Below are 27,226 nucleotides of genomic sequence, written 5' to 3'. Positions count from 1 at the left end.
AGAAGGGATGGGGGCATGGGTATTTTATAAGACCTTCTGCTCAGGGACCTCTGCCCTAAACTGAATGAGATTAGATACAATCCATAAGAGATGCACAAGGTTTTAAATGAGACTGTCAGGAACCTAGAGAAATTTCATCCCAGCTCAGTGGGTCCCCTGGGGGAGTTTTGGGCTTTATTCTGTTTGCTTTTATTATGTATGTAGTACGTGGATACACACTTGTGAAAGAGTCAGGCAACACAGTGTCTTTCTATATAAAATATCTGATCTACCACTTAATTGCATGTGACCTTGGACAAACCCCTTTTAACTCCCCTGCCTCAGTTTCCCCACCTGTAAACTTTAAAAATAAAAAACTCAGTTCATATGGTTATTGTGGTAATTAAGTGAAATTTTATATTTATACTCTATATATTAAGCTATCATCACAGTGCCTGGAGCACATTTTGTGTTCAATAAATGATAAGTATTACTATATAATTGTTAGGATGATTCCTAACACTTGAATGGTAATTTTCATTTTGATCCTAATAGAGAGTAGAAGTGAGTAGTGTTCTCCCCACTTCAAAGATGAGCAAATTGAGGTTCAGAGGGGACAAATGCTTGTTCCAAGGTCACCTTTCTAGCTCAGACATGGCAGATCTGAAATTCAGACCAATCCACTCTGCATCAAGACCCTTCTCTTGCCCCATGGTAATGCCCCAAGGTAATGCATACTACCTTGCATTAATGACGAAAAATAAATGAGATTCAATCAACAGTATTTTTAAAATATTGAGCACCTCATAGATGCCAGGCACTGTTCTAAACAGTGAGGCTAAAAACAGGAGCAAAACAGACAAAAATCTCTGTCCTCATTCTTGAGGGTGAAATACATAGTATGTCAATTTAAGGGGAGCACTACGAAGAAAGTCAGCTTGGGAAAGGGAGAAGGGGTGTGTCCAGGATTAGAGGACAGAGTACAGTTTTAGAGACGATGACTTGGGTTGGCCTCACCGAGAAAAGTGACCCTTGAGTGAAGATCTGGGGAGGTGAGAGAAGAAGGCGGAAGGACATCTGGAGAGAGAAATCCAGAAAAAGGAAATGGGAAGTGGAAAGGCCCTGAATTGAGAGCATGCTGACTGGTCCAAAGAATAACAAGGAGGCCAGTGAGGTGGATGCAGAGTGAGCCAGGAGAGGGGATGATGGGATGAAGGCAGAGAAGTAATGCGCAGGAGAGCGCTGGTGGCCAGACAGTGAAGAGTGGGCAGGACTTCAAAAGGATGAGAGCCACTGGAAGGTTTTGTGTAGAGGAATGTCATGGTTTGACTTCTATTTCAAAGGCTCGCTCTGGCTGCTGCACTAAGGTTAGACTATAGGGAGGCAAGGGCAGAAGCAGGGAAACATGTCAGGGGACTATTGCAAGAGGAAGAGGATGGTGGCTTGGACCAGGATAACAGCAGTGCAAGGAGTGAGAAAGTGACCAAATTTTGGATAGATCCTATTTTATTATGAAAGTGTTCAAACATTGTAAAAGCAGGGAGAGTGATACAGAAAACCCCTATAAATCCATCACTCAGATTCAGTAATTTTCAAGATTTTGCCACATTTCCTTAATCAGCTTTTTTTTTTGGCTTAAGTATTTTATTTTATTTTATTTTATTTTTATTTTTTATTTTTTGCGGTATGCGGGCCTCTCACTGTTGTGGCCTCTCCCGTTGCGGAGCACAGGCTCCGGACGCGCAGGCCCAGCGGCCATGGCTCACGGGCCCAGCCACTCCGCGGCATATGGGATCCTCCCAGACCGGGGCACGAACCCGTATCCCCTGCATCGGCAGGCGGACTCTCAACCACTGCACCACCAGGGAGGCCCTGGCTTAAGTATTTTAAAGTAAATTGCATACATCGTTATCAGTTCACTGTTACATATTCTATGCAATACACGTATCTTTAAAAATATGAATATTTCAGGGGTGTGGCCAAGATGGCAGAGTAGAAAGACCCTGAGCTCACCTCTTCCCATGGGCACACCACAATTATAACTACTGACAGTGCAGCTATTGATGAGAAAGCATAGAATACTAGCAGAAAAGATCTTCTAACTAAGGATATAAAGAAGGAACCATAACAAGATGGGAGGAGGGACAGAGTCGTGGTATAGTCAAGACCCATATCCCGGGTGGGTGATTCACAAACAGGAGAATAATTGTGGAAGTTCCTCTCGAGGAGTGAGGGGTCCAGCCCCTACACTGGGCTCCCCAGCTGGGTGTCCTGCTCCAGGAAGACAAGTTCCCAAAACACTTTCCTTTGAAGGCCACTGGGGCTTACTTCTGGGAGAGCCAGAGGGCTGTGGGAAACAGAGACTCCACTTTTAAAGGGCACACACAAAATCTCACATGCTCCAAGACCCAGGACAGAAGCAGTCATTTGAAAGGAGCCTGGGTCAGACCCACATGCTGATCCTGGAGAGTCTCCTGGAGAGGCAGGAGGTAACTGGAGCTCCCCCTGGGGACGCAGACACTGGTGGCAGCCATTCTGGGGAGCTGGTTCTACTACGTGGACACTGATGCTGACTTACCAGGTGAATTCTATCAAACACTGGGAGAAGAGTTAATCTCTATCCTTCTCAAACTATTCCCAAAAAATGCAGAGGAAGGAATGCTTCCTAACTCATTCTATGAGGCCAGCATCACCCAGATACCAAAACCAGACAAAGATACCACATGAAAAAGAAAATTACAGTCCAATATCACTGATAAACCCAGACGCAAAAATCCTCAACCAAACACTAGCAAACCGAATCCAACAATACATGAAAAGGTTCATACACCATGATCAAGTAGGATTTATCCCAGAGATTCAAGGATGGCTCAATATCTGCAAATCAATCAAGGTGGTAACACCCATATTAAGAAATTGAAAAATAAATATCATATGATCATCTTAATAGACACAGTAAAAGCTTTTTACAAAATCCAACATCCATTTATGATAAAAAAAAAAAAAACTCTCCGGAAAGTGGGCATAGAGGAACATACCTCAACATAATAAAGGCCATATATGAAAAGCCCACAGCTTACATCATCTACAGTGAAAAGCTGAAAGCAAGATCAGGAAAAAGACAAGGATGCCCACTCTTGCCACTTTATTCAGCAGCCCACTCTCACCACTTTTATTCAACGTAGTATTGAAGTCTGAGCCACAGCAATCAGACAAGAAAAGGAAGTAAAAGGAATCCAAATCAGAAAAGAACTGTTACTGTTTGCAGATGACATGATAGTATATAGAGAAAATCCAAAATATGTCACAAAAAAAAAACTATTAGAACTCATCAATAAATTCGGTAAGGCTGCAAGACACAAAATTAATATACAGAAATCTGTTGTGTTTTTATACACTAACAGTGAACTATCAGAAAGAGAGATAAAGAAAATAATCCTATTCACAATCATATCAAAAAGAATGAAATATCTAGGAATAAATCTAACCAAGGAGTTAAACGATTTGTTCCTGGAAAACTACAAGACACTGATGAAAGAAATTGAAGATGACATGCACCCCAATGTTTATTGCAGCACTATTTACAACTGCCAGGACATGGAAGCTACCTAAATGTCCATCAACAGAGGAATGGATAAAGAATATGTGGTACATATACACAGTGGAATATTAGCCATAAAAAGGAACAAAACTGTGCCATTTGCAGAGACGTGGATGGACCTAGAGACTGTCATACAGACTGAAGTAAGTCAGAAAGAGAAAAATATTGTATATAAATGCATATATGTGGAATCTAAAAAAATGGTACAGATGAACTTATTCACAACGCACAAATAGAGACACAGACATGGAGAACAAACATATGGATAACAAGGGGGGAAGGGGGGAGTAGGATGGATTGGGAGATTGAGACTGACATATATACACTACTATGTATAAAATAGATAACAATGAGAACATACTGTATAGCACAGAAAACTCAGCTCAGTGCTCTCTGGTGACCTAAATGGGAAGGATATCTAAAAAAGAGTGGATATATGTATGTATAACTGATTCACTTTGTATAAGTGATCCACTTTGTACAGCAGAAAATAACACAACATTGTAAAGCAGCTATACTCCAATAAAAAAAAAAGAAATTGAAGGTGACATAAACAGATGGCAAGATATACCGTCTTCATGGACTGGAGGAATTAATATTGTTAAAATTACCATACTATCCAAGGCCATCTGCAGATTCAGTGCAACCCCTATCAAAATACCAATGGCATTCTTCACAGAATTAGAACAAATAATTCTAAAAATTTGTGTGGAAAACTAAAAGACCCTAAATAGTCAAAACATTTTTGAGAAAGAACAAAGCTGGAGGTATCATGCTCCCTGATTTCAGGCTATATTACAAAGCTAAAGTAATCAAAACAGTACTGTACTGACACAAAAAGAGACACATAGATCAATGAATAGAGAGCCCAGAAATAAACTCATGTACTTATGGGCAATTAATCTATGACAAAGGAGGAAGAATATACAATGGGAAAAGACAGCCTCTTCAATAAATGGTGTTGGGAAAACTGGACAGCTACATGCAAAAGAACAAAACTGGACTACTCTCTCACACCATACACAAGAATAAATTCAAATGGATTAAAGACTTAAATGTAAGGCCTGAAATTATAAAACTCCTAGAAGAAAACAGGCAGTAAAGCTCTTTGACATCAGTCTCAGTAGTACTTTTTTAGATCTGTGTCCTCAGCCAAAGAAAACAAAAGCAAAAATAAACAAAGGGGACAACTTCAAGCTTAAAAGCTCTTGCACAGTGAAAGAAACTATCAACAAACAAAAAGGCCGCCTAATGAATGGGAGAAGATATTTCCAAACAATATACCCAATAAGGGGTTCACATCCAAAATATATAAGAACTCATATCATTCAATATCAAAAAAACAAACAACCCAATTAAAAAATGGGCAGATGATCTTAATGGACATTTTTCCAAAGAAGACATACAAATGGCCAACAAGCACATGAAAAGATGCTCAACATCACTAATCATCAGGGAAATACAAACCAAAACCACAAAGGGATATCACCTCACATTTGTTATCAAAAAGAACGGCTGTCATCAAAAAGACAACAAATAATAAGTGTTGGTGAGGATGTGGAGAAAAGGGATCCCTCATGTAGGGACACATACAGACTGAAAGTGAGGGGATGGAAAAAGATATTCCATGAAAATGGAAATCAAAAGAAAGCTGGAGTAGCAATTCTCATATCAGACAAAATAGACTTTAAGATAAAGACTATTACAAGAGACAAAGAATGACACTACATAATGATCAAGGGATCAATCCAAGAAGAAGATGTAACAATTGTAAATATTTTTGCACCCAACATAGGAGCACCTCAATACATAAGGCAAATGCTAACAGCCATAAAAGGAGAAATCAACAGAAACACACTCACAGTAGGGGACTTTAACACCCCACTTTCACCAATGGACACATCATCCAAAATGAAAATAAATAAGGAAACACAAGCTTTAAATGATACATTAAACAAGATGGACTTAATTGATATTTATAAGATATTCCATCCAAAAACAACACAATACACTTTCTTCTCAAGTGTTCATGGAACATTCTCCAGGATAGATCATATCTTGGGTCACAAATCAAGCCTTGGTAAATTTAAGAAAATTGAAATCATATCAAGTATCTTTTTGACCACAACACTGTAAGACTAGATATCAATGACAGGAATAAAATCTGTAAAAAATACAACCACATGGAGGCAAAACAATACACTACTTAATAACGAAGTGATCACTGAAGAAATCAAAGAGGAAATCAAAAAATACCTAGAAACAAATGACAATGATAACATGAAGACCCAAAACCTATGGGATGCAGCAAAAGTAGTTCTAAGAGGGAAGTTTATAGCAATACAATCCTACCTTAAGAAATAAGAAACATCTCAAATAAACAACCTAAACTTACACCTAAAGCAATTAGAGAAAGAAGAACAAAAACACCCTAAAGTTAGCAGAAGGAAAGAAATCATAAAGATCAGATCAGAAATAAATGAAGGAAACAATAGCAAAGATCAATAAACCTAAAAGCTGGTTCTTTGAGAAGATAAACAAAATTGCTAAAACATTAGCCAGACTCATGAAGAAAAAAGGGAGAAGACTCAAATCAATAGAATTAGAAATGAAAAACAAGAAGTAACAACTGACACTGCAGAAATACAAAGGATCATGAGAGATTACTACAAGCAACCATATGCCAATAAAATGGACAACCTGGAAGAAATGGACAAATTCTTAGAAAAGAACAACCAACTGAGACTGAACCAGGAAGAAACAGAAAATATAAACAGACCAATCACAAGCACTGAAATTAAAACTGTGATTAAAAATCTTCCAACAAACAAAAGCCCAGGACCAGATGGCTTCACAGGCAAATTCTATCAAACATTTAGAGAAAAGCTAACACCTATCCTTGTCAAACTCTTCCAAAATATAGCAGAGAGAGGAACATTCCCAAACTCATTCTACAAGGCCACCATCATGCTGATACCAAAACCAGACAAAGATGTCACAGAGAAAGAAAACTACAGGCCAATATCACTGATGAACATAAGAGACAAAAATCCTCAACAAAATACTAGCAAACAAAATCCAGCAACACATTAAAAGGATCATACATCATGATCAAGTGGGGTTAATCTCAGGAATGCAAGGATTCTTCAGTATATGCAAATCAATCAATGTGATACACCATATTAACAAACTGAAGAATAAAAACCATATGATCATCTCAATAGATGCAGAGAAAGCTTTCGACAAAATTCAACACACATTTATGTTAAAAACCCTCCAGAAAGTAGGCACAGAGGGAACTTTTCTCAACACAATAAAGGCCATATATGACAAACCCACAGCCAACATCATCTTCAATGGTGAAAACCTGAAACCATTTCCACTAAGATCAGGAACAAGACAAGGTTGCCCACTCTCACCACTCTTATTCAACATTGTTTTGGAAGTTTTAGCCACAGCAATCAGAGAAGATAAAGAAATAAAAGGAATCCAAATCAGAAAAGAAGAAGTAAAGCTGTCACTGTTTACAGATGACGTGATACTATACATAGAGAATCCTAAAGATGCTACCAGAAAACTACTAGAGCTAATCAATGAATTTGGTAAAGTAGCAAGATACAAAATTAATGCACAGAAATCTCTTGCATTCCTATACATTAATGATGAAAAATCTGAAAGAGAAATTAAGGAAGCACTCCCATTTACCACTGCAACAAAAAGAATAAAATACCTAGGAATAAACCTACCTAAGGAGACAAAAGACCTGTATGCAGAAAATTATAAGACACTGATGAAAGAAATTAAAGAGGATACAAAAAGATGGAGAGATATACCATGTTCTTGGATTGGAAGAATCAACAATGTGAAAATGACTATACTACCCAAAGCCAACTACAGATTCAATGCAATCTCTATCAAACTACCACTGGCATTTTTCACAGAACTAAAGCAAAAAATTTCACAATTTGTATGGAAACACAAAAGACCCCAAGTAGCCAAAGCAATCTTGAGAAAGAAAAACGGAGCTGGAGGAATCAGACTCCCGGACTTCAGACTATACTACAAAGCTACAGTAATCAAGGCAGTATGGTACTGGCACAAAAAACAGAAATATAGATCAACGGAACAGGATAGAAAGCCTAGAGATAAACCCACCACATATGGTCACCTTATTTTTGATAAAGGAGGCAAGAATATACAATGGAGAAAAGAAAGCCTCTTCAATAAATGGTGCTGGGAAAACTGGACAGCTACATGTAAAAGAATGAAATTATAACACTCCCTAACACCATACACAAAAATAAACTCAAAATGGATTAAAGACCTAATGTAAGGCCAGACACTATAAAACTCTTAGAGGAAAACACAGGCAGAACACTCTATGACATAAATCACAGCAAGATCCTTTTTGACCCACCTCCTAGAGAAATGGAAATAAAGACAAAAATAAAGAAATGGGACATAATGAAACTTAAAAGCTTTTGCACAGCAAAGGAAACCATAAACAAGACCAAAAGACAACCCTCAGAATGGGAGAAAATATTTTCAAATGAAACAACTGACAAAGGATTAATCTCCAAAATTTACAAGCAGTTCATGCAGCTCAATATCAAAAGAACAAACAACCCAATCCAAAAATGGGCAGAAGACCTAAATAGACATTTCTCCAAAGAAGATATACAGATTGCCAACAAACACATGAAAGGATGTTCAACATCACTAATCATTAGAGAAATGCAGATCAAAACTACAATGAGGTATCACCTCACACCAGTCAGAGTGGCCATCATCAAAAAACCTACAAACAATAAATGCTGGAGAGGGTGTGGAGAAAAGGGAACCCTCTTGTACTGTTGGTGGGAATGTAAATTGATACAGCCACTATGGAGAACAGTATGGAGGTTCCTTAAAAAACTAAAAATACAACTACCATACGACCCAGCAATCCCACTACTGGGCATATACCCTGAAAAAACCATAATCCAAAAAGAGTCATGTACCACAATGTTCATTGCAGCTCTATTTACAATAGCCAGGACATGGAAGCAACCTAAGTGTCCATCGACAGATGAATGGATAAAGAAGATGTGGCACATATATACAATGGAATATTACTCAGCCATAAAAAGAAACAAAATTGAGTTATTTGTAGTGAGGTGGATGGATCTAGAGTCTGTCATACTGAGTGAAGTCAGAAAGAGAAAAACGAATACCACATGCTAACACATATATATGGAATCTGAAAAAAAAAAGGTTCTTCAGAACCTAGGGGCAGGACAGGAATAAAGATGCAGACATAGAGAATGGACTTGAGGACACGGGGAGGGGGAACGGTAAGCTGGGACAAAGTGAGATAGTGGCATGTACATATATACACTACCAAACGTAAAATAGATAGCTAGTGGGAAGCAGCTGCATAGCACAGGGAGATCAGCTCGGTGCTTTGTGACCACCTAGAGGGGTGGGATAGGGAGGGTGAGAGGGAGGGAGACGCAAGAGGGAAGAGATATGGGAACATATGTATATGTATAGCTGATTCACTTTGTTATAAAGCAGAAACTAGCACACCATTGTAAAGCAATTATACTCCAAAAAAGATGTTAAAAAAAAAAAAGAAGTTCAAATATCTTGGAGTCAGTTTCTTTAGAAAAACACTTAGATGGAAGGCCTGAACTGTGGCTTCTCGTAACAGAGTTAAGCTGAGCCAAACAGAAACCCAAGTATCTGACAGTGGATCTAAGTCTACATGTCTCCCTTTATTTCTTTCCCAATTTCTGCCTTATTCAGAAGTAAATGAGCAGCTCTAAAATAAATCATAAAAGGAAAATAAAATAAAGGTTCATTTTTCATGGTCCTCAGGATGGAACACAGAAATACGTGGGCTGGCTTTGGCCTAAATGTAATGGAGAGATGGGTTTACGTAGCCCTAAGTCTTACTTTTGTCTGCCCATCTAATTGTGCTTTATTAATAGATGTTGTCCTAGCTTGCATTATCCCAGAGGCTGAATCCAAGCCAAGAATTTAGGTGCAAGTTATTTATTCAGAAAATTCTCCCAGGAGAAACCTGTAAGAGAGTGGGGAAAACAAGCTGCCTACAATCTCACAAAACTGGGGGATAAAACCTGGAATTCACAGCTGTTGAGTAAACGTCCCCAGATTTAATTAGTACTGCTAAAGGATTACACCCTGAAAGTAAAATGGAGCTTAAATAGACAAGGCCTTTACAAACACCGAAACCCAACCTCAAATCAACTAATGACTGAAAACAATGTATACTACTATATTAACTGCCTGACAAAAACTGGAAAAAAAACAAAAAACAAAACAGAACACCTTTTGACAAAGATAACACCACTCAAGCAGCTATTACTTTTCGTATATAATGTCTGGCAATTAATTGAAAATTTTCATGTATGCCAACACACAGGCCCACGAGAAAAATATAGACGATACAAACAGACCAACAGATGATCAAGATATCAGAGTTATCAGACACGGACTCTCAAATAAAAATAAAAATACATCTGAGTATTACATCAGAGACATCTGTTTCACTCCATCGACGCTTGAATCCTGCATTCCAAAGAAATACTTCACACACTTTCAACTCCTCTAACATTTACTTCCACTTGCACAAATGACAACCTCATGTTGCTATCTGTGAATTCATACGTTTCAGTTATTATCTATCGACTTCCTATTGCGGTTGATAAGATTTTAGCTCTCTTTCCACTTTCCTGCCTTGCAAATCTCCCTTATATACCTCAGTCCTTCCCCTCCTCTCACAGAATAGTTACAATGAATAATATATGGTGAAATCAACATTCACGGTTTATTTTATTAGGGCTATACGAATACTGATTTCTACTGAGCCATTTTATTGTTCAGTAGTTCCTTTCATGTATAACTTGTAATTTTCCAGCAGTTAATAATTGACTCATATTTCATTTTTACATTCTCTATATACCTATCATTAATTCTCCCTTAAGCTCCCCAATAAATTTATAAAACGCAGCAACAAAGACCCAACGCAGCCGAAAATAAATAAATAAATAAATAAATAAATAAAATTTTTTGGTTTTTTTTAAAGGAATCTTGCCCTAGAGGGTGGCTTTCCAGGCCACAGGGGCCCAGAAATCCGAGGCTGGAGGATGCAGCACAGAGGCAAAAGTCAAGATGGAATCAGCAGCTCCCGATGGAGAAGCACCATTCACATCACAGGCTAACAGAGGGGCCCAGATGGGTTTTGCAAGAGCCCACAGAGCGCCCACAAGAAAAAGAGCCAAATGTAAACATCTGTCCACCCAGGAAGCGTGAAGCCATCTCACGCCAGCGCATGTTCCTTTACTTCTCCGTTCCACCCCCCTCCATTCTGGTGAAGTCAGGAACAGCAGCTGGCAAGTCCAGGAGGAGGGAAGTGAGGAAAGGAGAAGCTGATCATAACCCCGACTGAATGGCATACAGCCCGCCTAGAGCCAGTCCTCCCGTGCTACTAACGAGATGTTCTCATTTCTGTATCAAAACTGTGCTTTGTAACTTAGGCCTTTCTATTACCTAAGAATGAGTAGAAGAGTTATGGACCTCCCTTACCCCGTGGCGGGGGATGGATACCCCTTCAGAAGGGGTTAAAAGAAACAGTAAGTGATAAAAAATAAGTCTTGGGTTTATATGTTACATGTGTAGCCCATTCAACATATCAGTTAACAAAAATTGGGAAGTAAGATAAGTGGCTGACTTCAGGAGTGAAAAAAAAAAAAAGATTATGGAAGTGAGTTTGCATCTTAGAAGAGAGACTGAGACCAATGAGCAGGGTCATCTGCTCAGAAGTAGAAGTTGGTGCTGAGGAGTCATAGGTCTTAGAGGGAGAAGAGAGGGAGAAGAGGGTCAGGACAAAATTTTGATTGCTAATTACAGAAAATAGAAAAGGCCAGGGAAAGCCACTGGGCATGATGCACCATGACATCAAGAAGATGTTGATGGTTCAGGCAGCGGGAAGTCAGGACATTGAACAACTCTGGTTCAGTGATTCAGGCTGAGCTGCAGGGAGGGGTCCTCAGTGCCAGCCTGGGGGTAGACGGACTGGCCTGTGTTTCTGACCTAGTATGGGGGGAGTCACTTCCCTACTTGGCGCTCGATTGTGTTAAAGGAGGGTCATGGATGGCAGGCAGGATGCAGCATGAGCTGAGGATGTGCACCGTTGGGTAAAACCCTTTAACTGTCCCACGAGGAAGGTACAGTCCAGCTGCTGCTTCTACTTGGAATGAGGAAAACAGCACAGAAGAGACATGGACACCGCCAGCTCAGGAGCCGAGAGCACCGGCCCACACTTCCCTCACTCTGGCTGTGGTTGGCAACTTTGGACAAGTCAGAGGACTCTCTGCTTTACCCCTGCTTCTCCATCTATGCAAGTGTGTGTAGCTTTCTCTAAAATAAGTGCTGTAACCTACTTGAGAATGGACTTGAGGATATGGGGAGGGGGAAGGGTAAGCTGTGACAAAGCGAAAGAGAGGCATGGACATATATACACTACCAAACGTAAGGTAGATAGATAGTGGGAAGCAGCCGCAGAGCACAGGGAGATCAGCTCGGTGCTTTGTGACCGCCTGGAGGGGTGGGATGGGGAGGGTGGGAGGGAGGGAGATGCATGAGGGAAGGGATGTGGGAACAGATGTATATGTATGACTGATTCACTTTGTTATAAAGCAGAAACTAATAAAAAAAAAAATCCAAAATAAATAAATAAATAAATAAAATAAAACAAAATAAGTGCTGTACACCCTTGCTGCTCTGAGTGGGCTCCACAGACAGTAGCATCAGCCTCATTGGGAGTCTGTGGGAAATGCAGACTTTCACCCCCTACCCCAGACCTCCAGCCCTGGACTCTGCATTTTTATTTTTTATTTTTTATTTTTTTGCCGTACGCGGGCCTCTCACTGTTGTGGCCTCTCCCGTTGCGGAGCACAGCACTCCGGACGTGCAGGCTCAGTGGTCATGGCTCACGGGCCCAGCCGCTGCGCGGCATATGGGATCTTCCCGGACCAGGGCACGAACCCATGTCCCCTGCATCGGCAGGCGGACTCTCAACCACTGCGCCACCAGGGAAGCCCTGGACTCTGCATTTTAACTGGAGGCCCAGGTGACTGCTGAGCATCCTGCAGTCTGAGATGCTGCTCTATTCTCCCAAGCCTCTGTGACTGCATTAGGCATCTTGAGAAGGATACCCAAAAAAAAGCCTGAAAAGACCATCTCTAAATGGTCAGAACTTGGGGAGCCGATCAGGATGGGATGTGGGAGAACACCTTAAAATATTTCATTTGTTCAGATGTAATGTCACTTTAAGGAAAGAAAAAGAAGAGGTTGATGGAAGACTGCTGAACCAGCAGTTTCCCCTGAGCACGGGAGTAGTCATTTGTGGGACCACCAACTCATGTGGTCTCATGTCTCTTTCCAGCAAAGCAGTAACAGAGGCAGCCAGGCCTAAGCACTGTGACATCAGTGAAACAGCCGACGTGGTACAGTGGTAGGAAAGGTCATGGGCCAGTAAAGCAGGAAAGAATCAAAGAATTAAAGGTGAAGGAGTCACAGTGAGGATGCAAAGGAAAACCAGCAGAAGTGAGGGTGTGAGAGAAGTGAAAAATAGGCAACTTAAGTTTTAAATCCTGGGGGTAAATCCATTTCAAGTGGAGATGAGATTGGCCTGGAGAGTATAGAGACACAGAATATAAAACTGAAGCTTCATGGGTGAAAAAGAGCCACCAAAACGAATGCCAAAATCGCCAATGTTATGTCAGGAGGTGGGGCAAGGAGAAAGATCATTTTGGGTTTGTAAACTGGCCTCTTGTACACGGAGGACGGGGGAGACCGAAGAAAGAGGCAGACACTCCAGATGGGCAGGTGGCAGGTGTAATAAGCAAGGGAACTTACAAAGGGGCTTGTCTTGGGCACCACAAGATGAGATCTCTGCACTCCCCCACCAGAAACTTAAAAGTATATATAGCAACCTCTATATATATGAATGCATATTAACAACCCTGCATTTTTACTCCCCTGCCCCATGTTTACCGTTTTGACATCATATTTCACATCTTTTTGTTTTGTGTATCCCTTAACTACTTATTGCAGCTATAGATGATTTTATTTTTATCTTTTAACCTTCTTACCAGCTTTAAACATAGCTGATTTACTACCTTTCCTGTATATTTGCCTTTACCAATGAGATTTTTCCTTTCATAATTTTCATGTTTCTAGTTGTGGCCTTTTCTTTTTCACTTAGAGAAGTCCCTTGAACATTTCTTGTAAAGCTGGTTTGGTGGTGCTGAACTCTTTTAACTTTTGCTTGTCTATAAAACTTTTGATCTCTCCATCATATCTGAGTGGAAGCCTTTCTGGGTGCAGTACTCTTGGTTGCAGGTTTTTCCCTTTTATCACATTAAACATCTCATGCCACTCCCTTCTGGCTTGCAGCGTTTCTGCTGAAAAGTCAGCTGACTGCCTTATGGGAGTTCCTTTGCACGTAACTTGCTGCTTTTCCCTTGCTCCCCTTTAATAGTCTCTCTTTAATTTTTGCCATTTTAACTACAATGAGTCTTGGTGAGATCCTGTTTGGAACTCTCTGTGCTTCTTGGACCTGGATGTCTGTTTCCTTTCCCAGGTTTACAGCTATTATGTCCCCAATTACGTTCTCTGTCCCTCTCTCTCACTCCTCTCCTTCTGGGAATGTTATATTGGGAATGTTAACATAAGGAGAATGTTAGTGCACTTGATAGGTCTCTAAAACTTCTCGTTTCTTTTCCTTCTCTCTGTCCTGCTTCAGTGATCTCCGCTACTCTGTCTTCCAGTTCACTGATCTATTCCTCTGTATCATCTAATCTACTGTTGGTTTCTTCCAGTATATTTTTTCTTTCAGTTATTGTATTCTTCATCTCTGTTTGGTTCTTCCTTTTCCTAACTCTTTGTTAAAAGCTTCTAACTTTTTACTCTGTCCATCCAGTTGTCACCAGAGTTCTTTGAACATCTTTATGATCATTGCCTCGCACTCTTTATTGGGTAGACTGCCTGTCTCCACATCACTTAGTCCTTGTGGGGTTTTAACTTCTTCCTTCATTTGAAACATATTTTTCTGTTGCTTTGCTTTGCCTGCTTTGCTGGTTTTATTTCCATGTATTTAGTAGGTGGGTTACATTGCCCAACCTTGGAGAAGTGGCGTTCTGTAGGAGACACCGCAGCAGCATGCCCCTCTGGTCACAAGAGCTATAAGCTCCAGGGCTGCCCCTATGTGGACCATGTGGGTCCTTCTGTTGTGGCAGGCTGACTTCTGTGGGCAGTCCAGTAGGCATGGCTGGTGCCCAGTCGGGTTGTTTTGCCAGGCCCAGCCTTGTGCAGAGGCTGTCAGGTGCTGGTGGGCAGGGCCGGGTCATGAGGCGGCTGGCTGCAGAACCCCGGGCAGTCCCGAGGCTAATGCTGACCCACTGTGGGGCAGAGCTGGGTTCTCAGGTGGGTGGCTGTAGCATCTGGGGTGTCCCAAAGCTGGTGCTGGCCTGCTGGTGGGCAGGGCCAGGACCCATAGGGTTCTGGGGCTGGTGCCCGCTGGATGGTGGGTGGGCTGGGTGCTGACACAGCAGGCTACAGGACTGTGGTGGTCCTGGGAGGTCCTGGGACTGATGCTCGCCCACTGGTGGGTGAAGCCAGGTCCTGGGGCTAGCGCTGGCCCATTGGTGGGCAGAGCCTGGTCCTGGGGTCTCTGGCTGCAGGGCCCAGCGGTCCCAGAGCTGGTGTCAGCCCACTGGTGGCCAGGGCCAAGGCTCAGGCAGTCCCAGGACTAGTGCTGGTGCACTGGTGGACAGGACCAGGTCCTGGGGCAGCTGTGGGCTCAGTGGATCTTAAGGCAGCAGACCTGCTGGTGGGTGGGTCTGTGTCCCTACCCACCCATGAGGGGTCCCAGTACCAGTGCTGGCAGTTTGGTGATCAGGGCCGGGCCCCAGTGCTAATGAGCTGGAGGGAGGATTCCACAACGGCACCTGCCAGCACCAGTGCCCACGTGGTAGAACGAGCTCCCCCAAATGGCTGCCTCCAGTGTCTGTGTCCCCAGGGGGAGTCCCAGATGCCTCCTGACCCTCCAAGAGGCTCTCCAAGATCAGCATGTGGGTGTGATCCAGGCTCCTTTCAAATTATTGCTTCTTTCCTGGGTCCCGGAGTGTGTGAGATTTTGTGTGTGCCCTTTAACAGTGGAGTCTCTGTTTCCCACAGCCCTTTGGCTCTCCCAGAAGTAAACCCCACTGGCCTTAAAGCCAAACGTTCTGGGGGCTCGTCTTCCTGGTGCAGGACTCTCGGGCTGTGGAGCCCAATGTGGGGCTCAGGCCCCTCACTCCTTGGGGAGAACCTCCGCAATTATAATTATCCTCCCGTTTGTGGGTCACCTGCCCAAGGGTGTGGGTCTTGACTATGCCATGTCTCCAGCCCTCCTACCTGTCTCGTTGCAGTTCCTTCTTTGTGTCTTTAGTGGGAGAGGATCTTTTCGGCTACACTTCCAGTCTTTCTCATCAATAGTTGCTCTGTCAATAGCTGTGCGCCCACAGGAGGAAGTGAGCTGCTGTGCTGTGTTGGCCACTTCTCTTAATCCATTTTTTAAAGATCATCTAAATGGACAGATAATCTCCGACAATGTGTGGACAAACCAAAACTCTAAGCATTTTTGGTCACGGCAAATTAAGACCATTGAAAGAATGCACAGTTTTGACCCCCTATGGGTTTCACATTTCAGACGATTCTTAGTGATTTATCACTGTTCATCTCAGAGGCTAAACTGATCATTTATTGGGTTCCTACTATGTGCCAGGCATCGTGGATACAAAGACAAATAAACCTTAAGAAGAAAGGATTGAGCTCCTCGAGTCCGACAGGGACTTGAGTCCAGGCTGAAGTTGTCAGACTCGGCAAATAAAAATAACACGAGGCCCAGTTAAATTTGAACTCAGGTAAACAAAAGGAAAAAATTTAGTATAAGTATGTCCCAAATATTGCATGGAACATTTATACTTAAAAGTATTCACTGTCTGTCTGAAATTCAAATTTAACTGGGCCCCCTGTGGGGTTTTTTGGTTTTTTTGGAAAGCAACCCTAATCCAGGTTTTTCTTTGGCCTGCAAGAAAAGGGCGTTAGCCCAGAGACCGTCTTCAAAGCAAGCAGTAAAAGAAACAACCACAAACTGTTATTTTGTTATTCTGCTTACTTTGTCAACGCTTGATTTGTTCCAGTCAGAAGACAGAAACTGCTCATCCTAACTCACCCTTCCTCAGGTAGCCTCACGAGCCATTTGGCCATAGAGCACAGTGCACAGTTTTTTAGAGCAGTGTTAGGTCCACAGCAAAACTGAGGAGGTACAGATTTCCCACATAACACCTCCTGCCCCTTCCCAGCAGATCACCTCCCTATCAACAGCCCTCACCGAAGTGACACATCGGTTACAAGTGATGAACGTACACAAACACACCATTATCACCCAAGGTCCAAGTTGCCATTACAGATCACTCTTGGTGTTGTACATTCTATGGATTTGGACAGATGTATAATGACACATATCCACCATTATAGCGTCATACAGAGCAGTTCTGCCGCCCGAAAAATCCCCTGTGCTCCACCTGTTCTCTCTCCCCACCCCTCCAACCCCTGGCAACCACTGAGCTTTTTACTGTCTCCAGAGTTCTGCCTTTTCCAGAGTGTCATACAGTGGGAATCATGTAGCACGTAGCCTTTTCCTATTGGCTTCTCTCCCTTAGTAACATGCATGTAGTTTCTTCCGTGTCTTTTCCTGGCCTGATAACTTGTTTCTTTTCAGCAATGAATAATACTCCATTGTCTGGATGAACCACAGTTCATGTATCCATTCACCCCTGAAAGGGTATCTTGGGTTGCTTCCAAGTTTTGGCAACTATAAATAAAGCTGCTATGAACATTCATGTGCAGGTTTATGCATGGACATAAGTTTTCAACTCCTTTGTATAAACGCCAAGGAGTGTCATAAGTTTTCAACTCCTTTGTATAAACGCCAAGGAGTGTCATAAATTTTCAGTTCCTTTGTATAAACGCCAAGGAGTGTGATTGCTGGATCATACGGTAAGAGTATGCTTGATTTTGTTAGAAACCACCAAACTGTCTCCCAAAGTGGCTGCACGATGTTGCATTCCCACTGGCAGTGATGAGGGTTCCCGTTGCTTCACATCCTCGTCAGCATTTGGTGTTGTCAGTGTTCTGGATTTTGGCCATGCTAATAGGCGTGTAGGGGCATCTCACTGTTGTTTCACACTATACTTTTTCATACAACTACTGTGGTACTCGTTTAGGGTAAAAGCTAATCTGTCATTAAAACAATAGGGGACAAAAACTGGCAAGACCATCCTCCATGGAAAACTTCCATCTCTAGGTCCAAGGTATCTGCTCAAATTGCTACCATTTACCTGCTAGTGGGAAGGAGCGGGGGAAAGCTATAGGGCAACTAGTCTTCATTTTAAGGACAGGACATGGAAGCGACACCCATCCCTTTTATTAGCCTGAACCGACTTACAGGACCACTCCTAGCTGCGTGGGAGGCTGGGAAACGCATCGGTAGTTTGTAGCCACATACCCTGCTACTATGCCAGGCGACTCCACTGCTAAACGGAGCAGCGTGGATGGGGAGCGGGCTGTCAGCAGTCCCTGTCAGAACTTATCACTTGGTCCTCAGGTACTACGTGTGTAATTATTAATCTAATGGTTCTACTCCCCCACCTGGACTGTAAGCTCCATGAGGGCAAAGATGTCTAACTCGCTCGTCACTCTGTTTCCAGGGGCCCAGGATGCTATCCACAAATATTTATTAAGTATTAGAAGTGAGGAAAAGATTGAGGAAGAAAAGGAGAATTACCGCCCAAGGTCTTGGCCCTCCAGCAAAGACCCACACCCTGGGGGCAGGCGACCCGCAAACGGGAGGATAACCATAACTGTGGGCCTCCTGCAGCAGGCGCTCTGTAGGGCCCTCCCCTGGGGTCTTCTCACTGACTGTCAAGCTCTGTTCTCGTCCCCTCTCAGCCTGGGCCTGCTTGTCTCTGGGCCCTTCAGGACAGCCTCTGCTCTCAGCCGGGCAGGCCCCCGAACACGCTCTGTGGTTCTATCTGTCCATGTGTCCACACAGGCACTTGGCATAGTTCACATCGGACAGGCCAATGACCAGCTGACACCCCTGCTGCAGGGTCCTCCCCTATAATTACCACATCTGCTTCACATGTACCCACCCACCTCAGGGAAGCCACTGTAACCTCCCCTCCCCTCCCCCAGTATCACACAAGATCCTACTTTTGTCTTGGGCTACTTGAGTGATACAGGCCAGATTCCATCTCTGGATAAGGGACTGAGCAGCTCTCTACCTCAGGGCAAAGGGCCACATGCTCAAATGAATGCTCCTTGCTTCAAACGGACTGACGAGATACCCAAACTGGTACTTCATGTGTTGGCATTCTAGACTCAGTGGAATTATCCAGTTGCCTAGAATAGCTGCAATGATTGAGATCTGAGACAACGTTTGAGCCTTTAAAACACTGTGCAACTCAACACAGACAGTAAACGTTTGGAGACAGACAGTTGTACATTCATGTACCACTCAACCTCTTACTAGCTGTGCAACCTGGGGCAAATGACTTAACCTCTCTGAACCTCGATTTCCTATCTGTAAAACATGAACAATAATAGTACCTACCTCATAGGGTTTTGTGAGGATTAAGTAAGCTATATATTGGGCTGGCTAAGAAGTTCGTTCGTGTTTTTCCCAAGATTTTACAGAAAAACCCAAACGAACTTTTTGGCCAACCCAATATTTTATGTAATGTCTGGTTTTAATGTGAGTATGAATTTTTTTAATGGCCACAAGTTCCTTCCCACTCCTCCTGTGAAGAGGTGAAGGACATGTCTTCTCCCATTGAGTCTGGGCGGACTTGTGGCCACTTCGGCCAACAGAGTGCCATGGAAGTGCCCTCCGTGGCTAGGTCAGGGAAGGCCATCCAGGTTCTGCCTCCCCTTGTGGGGTGCCTGCTCTGGGAGAGGTGGGCTCCCACGCAGGGAGTGTGACTAACCCAGCTCATCGTGATGGAGAGTCCACACGTAGATGCTCCAGGGCAACCCGGAGACGTTCTCGGTGCTCCCAGTGGACAGCCAGCCGTCAGCCACGTAACGGAGCCTGCGTGGACACCTAGCCCGGTAACTCCTGCAGACAACAAGCATCTGACTGCAACCCCCGCAAGAGCCACCCAGCTGAGCCCTTTCCAGATTCCTCACCCACAAAATCATGAGCGAAGTGAAAGTTTATACCAGTTTATACCAGTTTATGAAGTGTTAGGGCAGGTTATTATATAGCAACAGCAACGAGAACAACGAGCAACAGGAAGTGGTAGCAAATATTAATACTGGGCTTCCCTGGTGGCGCAGTGGTTGAGAGTCCGCCTGCCGATGCAGGGGACGCGGGTTCGTGCCCCAGTCAGGAAAGATCCCACATGCCGCGGAGCGGCTGGGCCCGTGAGCCATGGCCGCTGAGCCTGCGCGTCCGAAGCCTGTGTTCTGCAATGGGAGAGGCCACAACAGTGAGAGGCCCGCGTACCGAAAAAAAAAAATTAACAATACTGACGCAGCTTCTAAATCACATAAGCCCTAGAATCGAGCCTCCTGCTTTCCATGGTGTGAATACCCCAGGGTGTCACAGTTCAACCCTTCTGGCTACACTGAGAGATCCCCCTCTTCAGAGCCTGGTTTCTTTCAGTTCGCTGCTAGGTTTCCTGTCTAACTTCTAGATCAAGACAGTCTGAATAAACTTTAGATAAACACTTAAAATTATTTCCTGGAAGCTCACCAAACCAAACATGTGAATCCTCCCCCATCTGCACAAGTGAAAACAAGTTATATAATTTCTGTTTCCCGGGGTGGAAAGGGCTATGCAAGACACAGAACACTGGGACGGCTGCCTGTCGTCTGGAATCGCATTTTAAATAAATAGACGAAGCAAACTGCACAGAAATGATGAATAATGAAATAGTAGGAGTAGAAATTAAAGAGCAATGGGAACTACAGGAGCTATTTCTGTCCCTCACTGAGAATGCCTAAGGGCTTAGGCTAGGTGTTTATTTCTCAGGGAGCCGGTTATTTTTAACGGCTTTGAATATGACGCCTCCATGACACCCATTACTCCCAAACGCCTGCAACGGACTTCTCAGATCTAACCATCACTGCAGGCTCGAGGCTCACATTGAATGTGCGTGTTTTTCCTTCAGCTATTTTAAGTGTTCCATCAGCTTTCTCAATTATTTATGGAATTCGTTCTCTGATGAGGAAGCTATTTTCTGTAGAAACTGGAATTATTTTACATTCCACCTTTTTCCTCCTTCCTGCTTTCTCCACTGCCACAAAACTTTCCAGTCCATCCACTTAGCACGGTGTCACCTGGGACGGCATGAGGATCTTCCTGAAGATGTATAATAAACAGAGGTCAAATTTGAACTGGAACATCATGTCCATGGCCATGCCTTCTCCTACTCCATGCCCTCAGGGTATCTCGTGGCATGTTTAAGAAACGTTTTGCAGATGCGTAAGTATTTTTAAGTATTTTTAAAACATGCAGGGTTCTGAAATCGTTGTGGCAATCACTATTCTTTTAAAATGCACGCGAATATTTGGAAAATTAAAATTAGACAGTTGGTGCTGTGGTGTCCTGGTGCCCACACTTGACTGATTACCAGAACCACATAGTGATTTTGTAAAAGTGCAGACTCCTGGATTTTGCCTCAGAAAAATGGAAAAAGAGACTCTGGGAAAGGGGTTCAAGAATTCACGTGTACCCTAAAATCTTCCCAGTGATTTGATGGCCAGCCAGCTTCGAAAGCCTCACCCACCTGCATCCACGCCCTCCATAAAACATCAAGAGGAAGGAACTGTAAGCAAGCAGACAACATGTGAGTCACAGGACTGAGGTTCACCCAGAAAGCTGCCAGGCCTGGATAGGACTAAACAGAGCCTCCTCCTTCCACTTGTGCAACTAACAAACAAACATCTTTCAAGGATCCAGAATGGATGAATTATAAGACAGCAGGGAACAGAGGAACAGAGGAACATAACGTATTCTCTGCCATCAAGAAACTCAGAAGGGCTTCCCTGGTGGTTGAGAATCTGCCTGTCGATGCAGGCGACACGGGTTCAAGCCCTGGTCTGGGAGGATCCCACATGCCGCGGAGCAACTGGGCCCGTGAGCCACAGCTACTAAGCCTGCACGTCTGGAGCCTGTGCTCCGCAACAAGAGAGGCCGCAATAGTGAGAGGCCCGCGCACCGCGATGAAGAGTGGCCCCTGCTTGCCACAACCAGAGAAAGCCCTCGCCCAGAAACGAAGACCCAACACAGCCATAAATAAATTAATTAATTAATTTTTAAAAAAAAAGAAACTCAGAATCTACTTATTCATTCATTCATTCACCAAGTATTTACTGAGCACCTGCTCTGTGCTGGGTACTGTTCCAGACACTGGTGAAACAATACCTAACAGACATGGTTCCTGTCCTCCCGCGATATGGTATTTAGCACAGGCTACTTTCCTTCTGTAGGAAGGTAGACAGGTAACACATGAATTTGACTTTGACAAAGGCATTAGGCAGTTCATTCGGCAGAAGCAAGACAGCACCTGTACGAGCCTGACAGCGAGTGTCTCCTTAAATTCTGCAGCCCAGACACTCACTTGCCTTGCCATGGTCCCAGTCGTGAGGTTCAGAGGTGTGCCAGGTGGGATTCCATCATGTGCAAAGGCAAGAAGATGCTGAAGGTTATTCAGAAAATGATGAAGAATCTAGAGCGGCTTGAGTACAGAACGCACAGGGTAGGGGAGTGGCTGGAGAGTCTGCTGTGGCTGAGGGGAGAGTCCAACTGCAGCCTACGGACAGTTGTGAAATTCTTTTCACGTCGGATGTTTTTTCTCTGTCTGTATGACAATCAGATTATCCTTTTGATTTTTTAGAAAGATCACTCTGACAGCAGCTTAAAAATGAGAGAGAGGGGGAAATCCTTGGACCAAGAAACAAAGCAGCTATTACAGTAGTGCCAGAAAAAGGTAATAAACGTTTCAATTGAAGCAACGGCCTAAATGGAAAGAAAGCCTTGGTGCTCAAAGCTATAGGGATGCCGACAAGAGAGGAAAACTCTAGGGCCACCCAAGTAAAGAGTCTAACCATACCCTTCAGTGGAAACACACAAAGAGAATAACATAAACTTGCCTCTTTCATCCTTAGCACTGCCTAAAATTTTTTAGATTTCTTAAAAAAATTCACTACCACAAACAAGCTCTCACATAGGTTTGTGGTCCAAATACACACTAATTATGTGATAAACACACACACACTCACACACACACCTCAAGTACAGAATTTAACTTAAAGTTAGCCCTGGCGGGACTTCTCTGGTGGTGCAGTGGTTAAGAATCCGCTTGCCAGTGCAGGGGACACAGATTTGAGCCCTGGTCCGGGAAGATCCCACGTGCCGGGGAGCAACTAAGCCTGTGCACCACAACTACTGAGCCTGTGCTCAAGAGCCCACGAGCCACAACTACTGAAGCCTGCGCACCTAGAGCCCGTGCTCCACAACAAGAGAATCCACTGCAATGAGAAGCCTGCGCACCACAACAAAGAGTAGCCCCCATTCGCCGCAACTAGAGAAAGCCCATGCACAGCAACGAAGACCCAATGCAGCCAAAATAAATAAATAAAAATTAATTAATTAAAAAGTAAATAAATAAAAAAATAAAGTCATCCCTGGGGTAGCTATACGCCAAGGTAAATGGCAGAAGCAAACACAAACCCTCACTGGAGTAACACCATCATCCCAGGCCTCAAAAAATTCTCATAGATAAAGTTCCAAGGAAAACAAACAGCTCACAGTGTAAAAGGACTAAACACGGAGAAACAACATACCACAAGTGAGAGCCAGGAAAAACAACAAACCATATAGTCAATCCCACAAAGACTTCAGATACTGGAACCCTACAATACAAAATGAAAAATAACAATGTTTTACATGTTTAAGGAAAATGACAACTTTGAAAATATGCACCAGGATGCACCTCACAGAGACAAAGAGAGAGAAATATAAAATAGAGGTCTGAAGGCATAGAGAATACAAAAGGGTCCAACTTATGTCCACTTGGAGTTTCAGGTGGAAATAATAGAGGCATTGGGTGGAAGCACTATTCAAGAAAACCATGAAGGGAATTCACAGAATTGGTGAAAGACAGCAATTGTCACATCAAGGGGTTTTTTAGAACTTTTCACTGAGACAAAGCAGTGAAGCTTCCGAGCACCAAAGAAAAAGAGAAGATCATAAAAAGGGAGAAAAAAAATATCATCAACTTAGGAATGGCAATTATAGTTGAACTCAGAGAAGCAAAAATGAAAGCTGAAAGATAGTGAAACAATATATTTAATGTGCATAAAGAAAATAAATGCCAGCCTAGATTTTTATACCCAAAGAAACTTCTTTCAGGGACAAGGAAGAATTAAAGTCAGTTTCTTGAAAGAATTTAGGTAAAAAACTGAAGGAGTTTACCACCAATAGTCCTTTGGTAAAGAAAATTCTAAAGGATGTACTTCAGGCCTAAGGAAACATATCCCTGATCAAAGATCTGAGACTCAAGAAAGATAGTGGTCAAAGATGTTAGTAAACATGTGAGGAAATCTAAACAAATATGAACTGTTTAAAACAATAATAATAATGGATAGTGAGAGAGAAGGCAGGACAGAAATAGAATGCTGAAAAAGAATAACATAAAGTGAGAGAGGATGATGAGAATTATAATATTCTGTGATCAATGTATTGTCAGGAAGAAGGCAAAAATATATACAAACTTTAGACTTTGTTAAATAGGCATGTTAAAATATAAACGGTTATGACCAAAATAATATACATAAAACATAAAACTTCTAAACAGAGGGGAAAAATGGAATGAGATAAAAGGGAACGTATATCTTATACATATGTATACATAATATAAATGTAATGATATATGATTTTTCCACTTTGTTCTATATCCATATAGATCTATCTATATAAATTGGGAGATTGCGATTGACATATACACACTACTATATATAAAATAGATAACTAATAAGGACCTACCGCATAGCACAGGGAACTCTGTTCAATACTCTGTAATGACCTATATGGGAAAAAAATCTAAAAAAAGAGGGGATATATGTATATGTTTATGTATAAGTGATTCACTTTGCTGTACACCTGAAACTAACGCAACATTGTAAATCAACTATGCTCCAAAAAATAATAATAAAATAAAATAAGGATATATAAAGAGAATCAACAAAGCTAATTATCAGTCCTTTGGAAAGATACTAAAATAGACAAATGTCTGTCAACCCTAGCCAAGAAAAAAGCAGGCACAGATAAAAAAGCACCACAGATAAATCATGTCAAGAATGAAACAGAACAGCTGTTGGCCTTGTTCTCTGCCTTTCTGTTTTTCTGTTTGCAGACGCCGCCCTGCTCTCATCAGCCTCCAGCCCACAGTCTCCTTGAGACCTAACACCATGCCTTCAATTCAGTTGCAGAGTTCTAATGGAGATATATTTGCAAGTTGATGTTGAAATTGCCAAACAGTCTGTGACTATGAAGACCATGTTGGAAGATTTGGGAACGGATGATGAAGGACACCATGACCCAGTCCCTTTGCCAAATGTTAATGCAGCAATATTTAAAAGGTCATTCAGTGGTGCACCCACCACAAGGATGATTCTCCTCCTCCTGAGGGTGGTGAGGACAAAGAAAAGCGAACAGATGACATCCCTGCTTCGGATCAAGAATTCCTGAAAGTTGACCAAGGAACACTTTTTGAGCTGATCCTGGCTGCAAACTACTTAGACATCAAAGGTTTGCTTGATGTTATCTGCAAGCGGTTGCCATTATGATCAAGAGGAAAACTCCTGAGGAGATTCAAAAGACATTCAATATCAAAAATGATTTTATGGAAGAAGAGGAAGCCCAGGTACCCAAAGAGAACCAGTGGTGTGAGAAGTGAAATTTTGTGCCTGATGCTGTAACACTGTAAGAATTGTTCCAAATACTAGTTGCAATGCTCTGTTTATAATTGTTAATATTAGAAAAACAGTCGACAAATGCAGCAGCAAATCAATTTTATTAGTGGAATATTGTCCTCATTGCATGTGTAGTTTCAGTACAGATTCCAAACCCATGGCTGAGTTTCTTCGAGTATGATCAAAAGTTTCTTTTTTCTTTGCTCTGAATAAAACTGAACTGTTGATTCTTTATAGAAAGTGGCATTTTGGGATTTCCCTCTTTTTGTAAAGCAATTTCTGCCTAGTTTATTGTCCAGTTAACTTTAGTGACTTTTGAAAGTTGGCATTGTAAATAAGACAACTTGCAAAAAAAATTTAAAACAAAGGTTATGCCAGTCTCTAAAAATGAGTTGTGGAGAATTCCCTCTTTTTCTTCTTTCTGGAAGATTTTGTGTAAAATTTCAAGGATCTATCCCTTGAAATGTAAAAGAATTTGTCAAAAAAGTTTTGGGGCCTTATATTTCTTCATAAGAAGTTCTTTATAAAAAAAAATGGTTTATAGGGGTTTTAGTTCTTGTTGGATTAGCTTTGGTAAGTTTTATTTTAGTAATGTAATCATTTCAAATTTCAAATTTATTGGCATAAAATTATTTATAATACATATGAAGATCCTGAGCACATCTCCTCCCATGGACACACCAAAACCACAGCTACATGTAGAACAAGTCTCCCTGAGAACGACCTGAAGACTAGCAGGACAGCCCTTATAGGGATATTAAGAATAAACCATATTGAGACAGGAAGGAGGGACAGAGACATAATCTAGGCAGGACCCACACCCCCAGAGGATCAACCCACAAACAGGAGGGGATAGCACAAACTCAGAGGTCCCCCCTAAGGATGAGGGGTTTGGGCTCCACAATGGGTACTCCAGGCCCAGGGTGCAGCACAGGGAAGACGAGCCCCCATAACTGGCTTTGAAAACCAGCAGGGTTTACATCCAGGAGAGCCTGAGGGCTGTAGGAAACCGAGACTCCACTCTTAAAGGGGTTAAAAGGGTCACACACAAGCTCATTGGCACAAAGCAGCAGATTAAAAAGAGCCTGGACCTTTAGCCATCCTGCCAAGACTGCCTCAGAAGCCCCCAACCCATGCCCAGATCAAGCTCCAGCCCTCCTGACAAGGCAGCAGCCCCCCACCTGCCTTGGGAAAAACGCCAGCACACACCCAGCTCCAGATCCAGCCCTCCCACCAAAGCTGCAGGCGCACACAGTCTGCATAGGGACGTGCCTATTCAAGGCCACGCCTTCAAGACGAGGAGAGGTAACTGTTTCACCTACCTTATAGAAACAGACACAGAAAACCAGGCAAAATGAGATGACAAAGTAATTTGTTCCAGAAGTAGAGTCACAGATGTAGAAAATAAACATGGTTACCAAGGGATGGGGGGCTGGGAGAGATAAACTGCAAGACTGGGACTGACATATACACACTACTATATATAAAATAGATAACTAATAAGGACCTACTGTATAGCACAGGGAACTCTACTCAACACTCTGTAATGCC

The 27,226-nt window shown here is 42.6% G+C and overlaps 1 pseudogene; it reads left to right on the top strand.

The window, feature by feature from the left end:
* The first annotated feature begins 25,171 nt into the window (after positions 1-25,171).
* LOC132491300 (S-phase kinase-associated protein 1-like) lies at positions 25,172-25,659 on the top strand (annotated as a pseudogene).
* The last annotated feature ends 1,567 nt before the right edge of the window (positions 25,660-27,226 follow it).

This window comes from Mesoplodon densirostris, chromosome 5 (assembly GCF_025265405.1).
Source record: "Mesoplodon densirostris isolate mMesDen1 chromosome 5, mMesDen1 primary haplotype, whole genome shotgun sequence".
Taxonomy (NCBI): domain Eukaryota; kingdom Metazoa; phylum Chordata; class Mammalia; order Artiodactyla; family Ziphiidae; genus Mesoplodon; species Mesoplodon densirostris.
Note: the sequence above shows the minus strand (reverse complement) of the source record. Positions and strands in the feature narration are given on the sequence as shown.